The 6,000-nt window shown below is 38.3% G+C and overlaps 1 long non-coding RNA gene across 1 annotated transcript in view; it reads left to right on the forward strand.

Moving 5' to 3' along the window:
* The window catches only part of Gm30957 (predicted gene, 30957), a 28,998-nt gene extending 23,613 nt beyond the window's left edge, over window positions 1-5,385 (forward strand). Inside the window, exons 2-3 of the long non-coding RNA NR_168337.1 lie at window positions 3,219-3,260; window positions 5,098-5,385. This is a non-coding gene — a long non-coding RNA (predicted gene, 30957). The remainder of the gene's footprint in view (window positions 1-3,218; window positions 3,261-5,097) is intronic.
* Window positions 5,386-6,000: the final 615 nt, after the last annotated feature.

Below are 6,000 nucleotides of genomic sequence, written 5' to 3' on the forward strand. Positions count from 1 at the left end.
GAAAATGACTGATAATATGTGGCTTGAATGGATTCAGGGTTTTGTATGATGTATTTAATAAATTTATATATTTGTATAATGTGCACATTTGTATAATGTAATTAATAAATGTATTTGAATAGGGAAGGAAGAGAAAGAGAAGGAGTCTAGAAACTTTTGCCCATGACTAAATACTAATTTGCTCATTTCATTTCTCTCTTCCCGTGCTTGATGAAAGTAGAAGCTGAGGCTTGGCATTGCAGTGGGGGACAGGATAAAGTGATTCTGTCTCATTGAGACCAGGTTAACAAATGAGAGAAGCAGATGAAAGGGACACTCCAAGGATCTCCTTGGTGTGTGTCAGAAAGATGACTTTAAGTCTGAGAAAAGTTTGAGGCAGTATCCTCATGAAAGAATGCTCCAGAAAATGTTGCTTTATAATGCTTTTCATCTGCTAAAGGGAAGGGACTGCTTGCTGAGTGGGTGGTATAAAGTATCATATCTGAACTGAATTAGAAACAAGTGGACCTACAACAGAGTTGTATTTATGAGCAAATATAGTGGCAAGAACTTCAACAGGTGAGAGTAAGACTAAGCAAATAAGAAAGTCAGTTTGTATAATATTTTAAAAAGTAAATCAAAATATAGCTTACCAAGAGCCACAGTGACCAAGTGATCCTACTATGAATTTGGGAAAAAAATGAAATACTGGAGAAGCTAACTACTTCTAAGACATAAATGTAACCATTCCAGGTACACGAGATGTATCTGAGATAATTGCACTTGTTTTTGTGTTGTTGTTGTTTGTTTGTTTGTTTGTTTGTTTTTCAAACAACCAAGAGCTGCTTGGGTTCCCACACACTCCTAAACATTACAGTTTAGCTGTCTCCCGAGAAGCTCTCCCAGAGCCTGACCAACATAAATGGGGATGCTCTCAGCCAACCATAAGACTGAGCACAGTGGATCCCAATGTAGGAGTTAGAGGAAGGACTGAAGGAGCTTAAAGGGGTTTGCAACTCCATAGGAAGAACCATAGTATCAACCAACCACAGCCCCCAGAGCTCCCAGGGACTAAACATCAACCAAAGAGTACACATGGAGGGACCCATGGCTCCAGCTATAAATAGCAGAGGATGGCTTTATTTGGCAATGTAAGGAAAACCCTTGGTCCTGTGAAGGTTCGATGCCCCAGTGTAGGGGAATGCTAGGGTGGTGAGGCAGGAGTGGGTGGGTAAGTGGGTGGGGGAATCACCCTCATAGAAGAAGGGGATAGGGGGGTTTGTGAAGGGGAAACCAAGAAAGGGGATAACATCTGAAATATAAATAAATAAAATAACAAAGAAAAAAAACCAGAATGTTGGACAGTATTCAGAGTTGTCTCAGGAACAAATCAAAATAATTTTGTCAGAAGAGTGTATGCTAGACAGTCATTGATAAAGCAAGCCAATGAGAGAGGAGAGAGAGAGAGAGAGAGAGAGAGAGAGAGAGAGAGAGAGAGAGAGAGAGAGAGGAGAAGAGAGGAGAGAGAAATCAATCAGATGACTTTTCTAGTTGACTCATAACATTATGAGCACTTATTTCCTCAATTCATGTTACTTAAAGCCAGAATCCATCTTTTTTTTTTAAAAACATATTGTATAGATTCCCTAATCCTAAAGTTTAAAGATGTTGGAAACCTATCTCCTAATGAGACATGAAGGATTATTCATACACACGTACTCATGACTAGCATGTTGACATGTCTGCATTGTCACTTATTTCAAAATGACATAAAACCACATTTAAATGCAAGAATATTATCATGCATAATGGAAATTTGATAGCTTAAATGTTTAAAAATAAGACTTATCTAGCTGCATATGTAGCAGAAGATGGCCTAGTCGGCCATCAGTGGAAAGAGAGGCCCATTGGTCTTGCAAACTTTATATGCCCCAGTACAGGGGAACGCCAGGGCCAAGAAGTGGGACTGGGTGGGTAGGGGAGCAGGGCAGGGGGAGGGTATAGGGGACTTTTGGGATAGCATTTGAAATGGAAATGAAGAAAATATCTAATAAAAATTGAAAAAATAAGAATTATTAAATAAAATTATATTTTAAAAAGTCCTCATTGCCAGAATATAAGAAGAGAACTTAAACCAGCAGAATGGAACCCTGATATCCACTCTACAACTAAGCAGTGAGCCGAGGTTCCTGCTAGAGAGCTTAGCTGATTTTATTGTTATCCGTTTTTCTTTTTCATTATGAACACGTGTAGCAATGGTTGGGAACACTTGTCTTTTCCTGTAGTTCCACTATTCTTGTGTAATACCTGTAAGCCAGAGCTGTGGCCTTATTTAAAATAGCATACAAAAGAGAAGGAGTTCATGTGAGGCCTGACTGAAACTGTGACCTCCTCGAGGGGGTATGGGTCCTTTGTATCCACCGACAAATGGACTATTCAGTTCACCCATAGGAATCAACCTATTTCTTTTATTAATTCTTCTATATTTTAATGTACACTGTGACAAAATCCTTTTAGACAATAAAGAAATTTCCTATGTAGGTAATGCGAAGATAAAATTGCATTTGTTTGTTTTTATTTTAAGCTCTAAGAAACATTTAGATGCTTACAAAGGGACTCCTAGGCATTTTTTCTGTGTCTAAAGCTGTAACTCTACCTGGAGAGGAACTTTTCAACAGGAGGCTTAGGTGATATACATATTGGTATTGGGATAGGCAGCTCAGTTAAGTTTCTTGAAGTTTTAAGTGAAAGCACACACTCAAAATGATGTATTAAATGTGACAAGATCATGATATGCAACAAAATCATAGATACAAATATCTACAGCCAATTAAAGGATAAGTATTTTGTAGGTTCATGATGAAGTATCAATTGCCAAATGTGTTCATATTACCAATCACCGAGAAAAAAATTATTTTTCCATATCCCATATTTAGCCCATATTCAGTTTACATTTAACGTCCTCTATTTACAGGGCAAGTTTATTCCCCAACAAGATGGCATCACTCCAGATAACCATGAAGTTACTATTATTCCAGTTTTAGCATTAATATAGTCCCACGTTAACACTGAACACAATAGCTCTAGACTGATGCTATGCTTTGTGCCTTTGATAATCTATGTTGCATCAAATTAATTAAATAGGCATCCAAGGTACTGACATGTTTCCAGGTTATGCAATGCTGTTGCCAGATCACTATGCTTATGCCTTCTCAAACTTGGCTTTTCTTCTTTTCCAGCCCCACCCTTTTCTTCTTTGAAGTTATTGCCTTCTTAATCAGGTAAGGTAAGAATACTTATATAAGTAGGGCACGCTAGCTAGTTATTTATCATGTCTCCACTGTCTTCTGAATGACAGAAAAAAGTTCTCTAATCCAGAGGGGGCATCACTCTCTCATGATCTGCATCTGTCTCTGAATCCCAGGGATTACACTTATTTTATGGGAGAACTGCTTGCTAAACTGCCAGAAAGATCATAAATATGAAATCCCCCCAAAAAGAAAACTAGCTATGATTCCATGTTTTGATAGCTTATTTAATCCTGCATTTAATCAATATATTGTGTGCATTGTGCACATGGTCATTGCATGGACAGCTGACGAAGGAAGCCAAAAATCAAAGTTTCAATTCCTCTTTGAAGTTCACAGTTTGCTTAGGCAGAAACGCAGACAAGCAGAGAACCAAACTGAAGAGCTGAAGAGCTGGAATCAGTTTACCAGCTGCATGACTAGGGGCAAAATCTATGTCGTTTCACCATACAAACATTCCTTTATTTTATTCATCAAGGTGCCGTCAGCCTCCACCTGACCCTTTCCTTAGGAGCTACTTGCTAATGCTATTAGCACTGTCTGTGGTTCAGATTTGGCTCTGGGCTATGATGTGCTGCTCTGACTTAGTGGGCACACTCTGAATAGGTAATTTTTAAGTCATTAAGAGTGAAAACTGGGAGCTCTTTCTCTCTTAAAGACATTTACGGATGACTTCTGGTCATTGCTGGAACAGTCCATTTAATTGCAAAAGATTAAAACTGGTAAAATGTTTGCACCTTGCTTTCTGTAGGGAAGAAACAATTAAGAACTCTCTCTTTCTCTCAGTTGATGAAACTACATGAACAGGATTACTCAAGAGAGGGAAAACAGTGTTATTAGTACCCCCAACACAGCAGAGTCCATGGGAAAGCCCATGTGTCTTTTCTCAGTGGCGTGTTCTTGCAGATGTCTTCTCTGCCATTCAATCATACACGATCATTAGTAAGATTAAATGCATCTGAGAAAAGCAGAGACCACCACAGTTTTTTAATCTGCTACCATTCTTCCTTACTTCCAAGCCGATTTGACAACTGCATTTATTTCACATGGCAATTGCTACAGGTTAATAATATTGTTTTATCGGGAAACATTTATCTTAAGGAAGAAAGTTATCCTAATACAGCAGATAACTTATCCAAGGACAAATAGAAAGGGGCCTGTGTCTAGAGGGTAATGCTAATGTCTGGCATGCTATAAAAATAAATGAAATCTGATTAACGCTACTGGAAAGAAGAATAAGTCACCGTTTCCATGAAATATCATTTTCCCGGTTGGAGCCATTTTCGGTTTTTTGTCAGCTTAAAACACTGTACTAAAGATGAGATGACTTTAAAACAGGGACAGATATCTCAAGCCCTGCTATTATAAATGGTGTCATAGGCTTGTAATCCTGAGGGTTTAATCTAAAGTATTTTCTCCTTAAAATTGATAGAGAAACACACTAGGAATTCAGAAGATTTTAATTAAAGTTGTTCAAAAATATTTAATGGAATTTTAAAGGCCAGCTCACTAAGTATTTCTGATAATGAGTTTAATTTATGCAAGAAATTTCTTAATAAATTTAGCAGGGCCAAAATAGCCTACCTGTGCATAATATATATTTTCAGGGAAGCATTTCTTTAATTAACCAGCTTTGACTAATTCACAAATGTTAGTTCATTTTAAGCCCTATTCAAAGATGGATTATTAAATCCATAGTTTAAAAATAATGGGAGAGACTGCTTTTTCAGGAAGGAAAACAAGCCACTAAGGCTGAGAAAGCTTTGTTTTAAACATACAGATAATTTTTTTTCTTTCTTTCTTTTTTTAGGTGCATTGATGTGTTAAGTAAGAGCAGTTGGAGTCATAAGCTAAGAAAGAAGGCAGGGGCATGATTTATTTTGAACTGGAAAGCTGAAACACATCCCTTCTCAAATCACTCCCTGTTTTCCTGTAAAGTTGCCCGAGGCCCTGGGCAGACTCTCAGAAGGTTACTCAACTCAACCCCAACAAAGCCAAGCAACCAATGCTGAGGATGGCATGAAGCTGGCGGCGGCAGGTGGGCTGCTTAGAGCTGCAGATGTGATTTCCACTAATAAATCAGCTTCTAATACTGATAGCAGCTTGCGTTTCTGTGTGTCTGTTTTATAAAGGACAGCGTGGTTGAAATATGATAAGACTTAAAAGAGCGTGGGGTTATTAACTCTGCTTCATTGGGGAAGGATCTTCCCATGTCCTATGCTGGCGGACAATTGTAAAGAGCTAGGTTCGACATCTCTTGTTTTATAACTTAGCAGATCCCGACCTGTCCCCAGAAGGAAAAAAAATGCCACCGGTGGGTGGGGGGCAATGAAAAAAGGAAATAATAGAATCAGAGGAAGGTTACATTATAGTAACAGAGTCCTTTCTTCTCACTTTTCAACTACATTTTCAAACAAACCTACAGAAATTCTAAATGTTTGTATGCATAAACCCCAAAGGATGCCATATTAAAACGGAGGATCAAAGATGTGAAGCGCTGGGCTGCACTAGGTGATCTCAGCTCATCTGTGTACCCATCAATAAGGAAGAGGGATGTCACAAAACTCATTTAGTCATCTGTGAGGCAGTGTGTGTTGAAATTGCTCATTATGTTAGTTTACCAAGAATGTGTTTGCTTGATTGTTTCTTTGTCTCCATATAGATGCTGTAATCCAGTCTAGTCTGGGACGTTTGATCCTCCAGCCCTAGCTTC

This window comes from Mus musculus, chromosome 2 (assembly GCF_000001635.26).
Source record: "Mus musculus strain C57BL/6J chromosome 2, GRCm38.p6 C57BL/6J".
Lineage (NCBI taxonomy): Eukaryota > Metazoa > Chordata > Mammalia > Rodentia > Muridae > Mus > Mus musculus.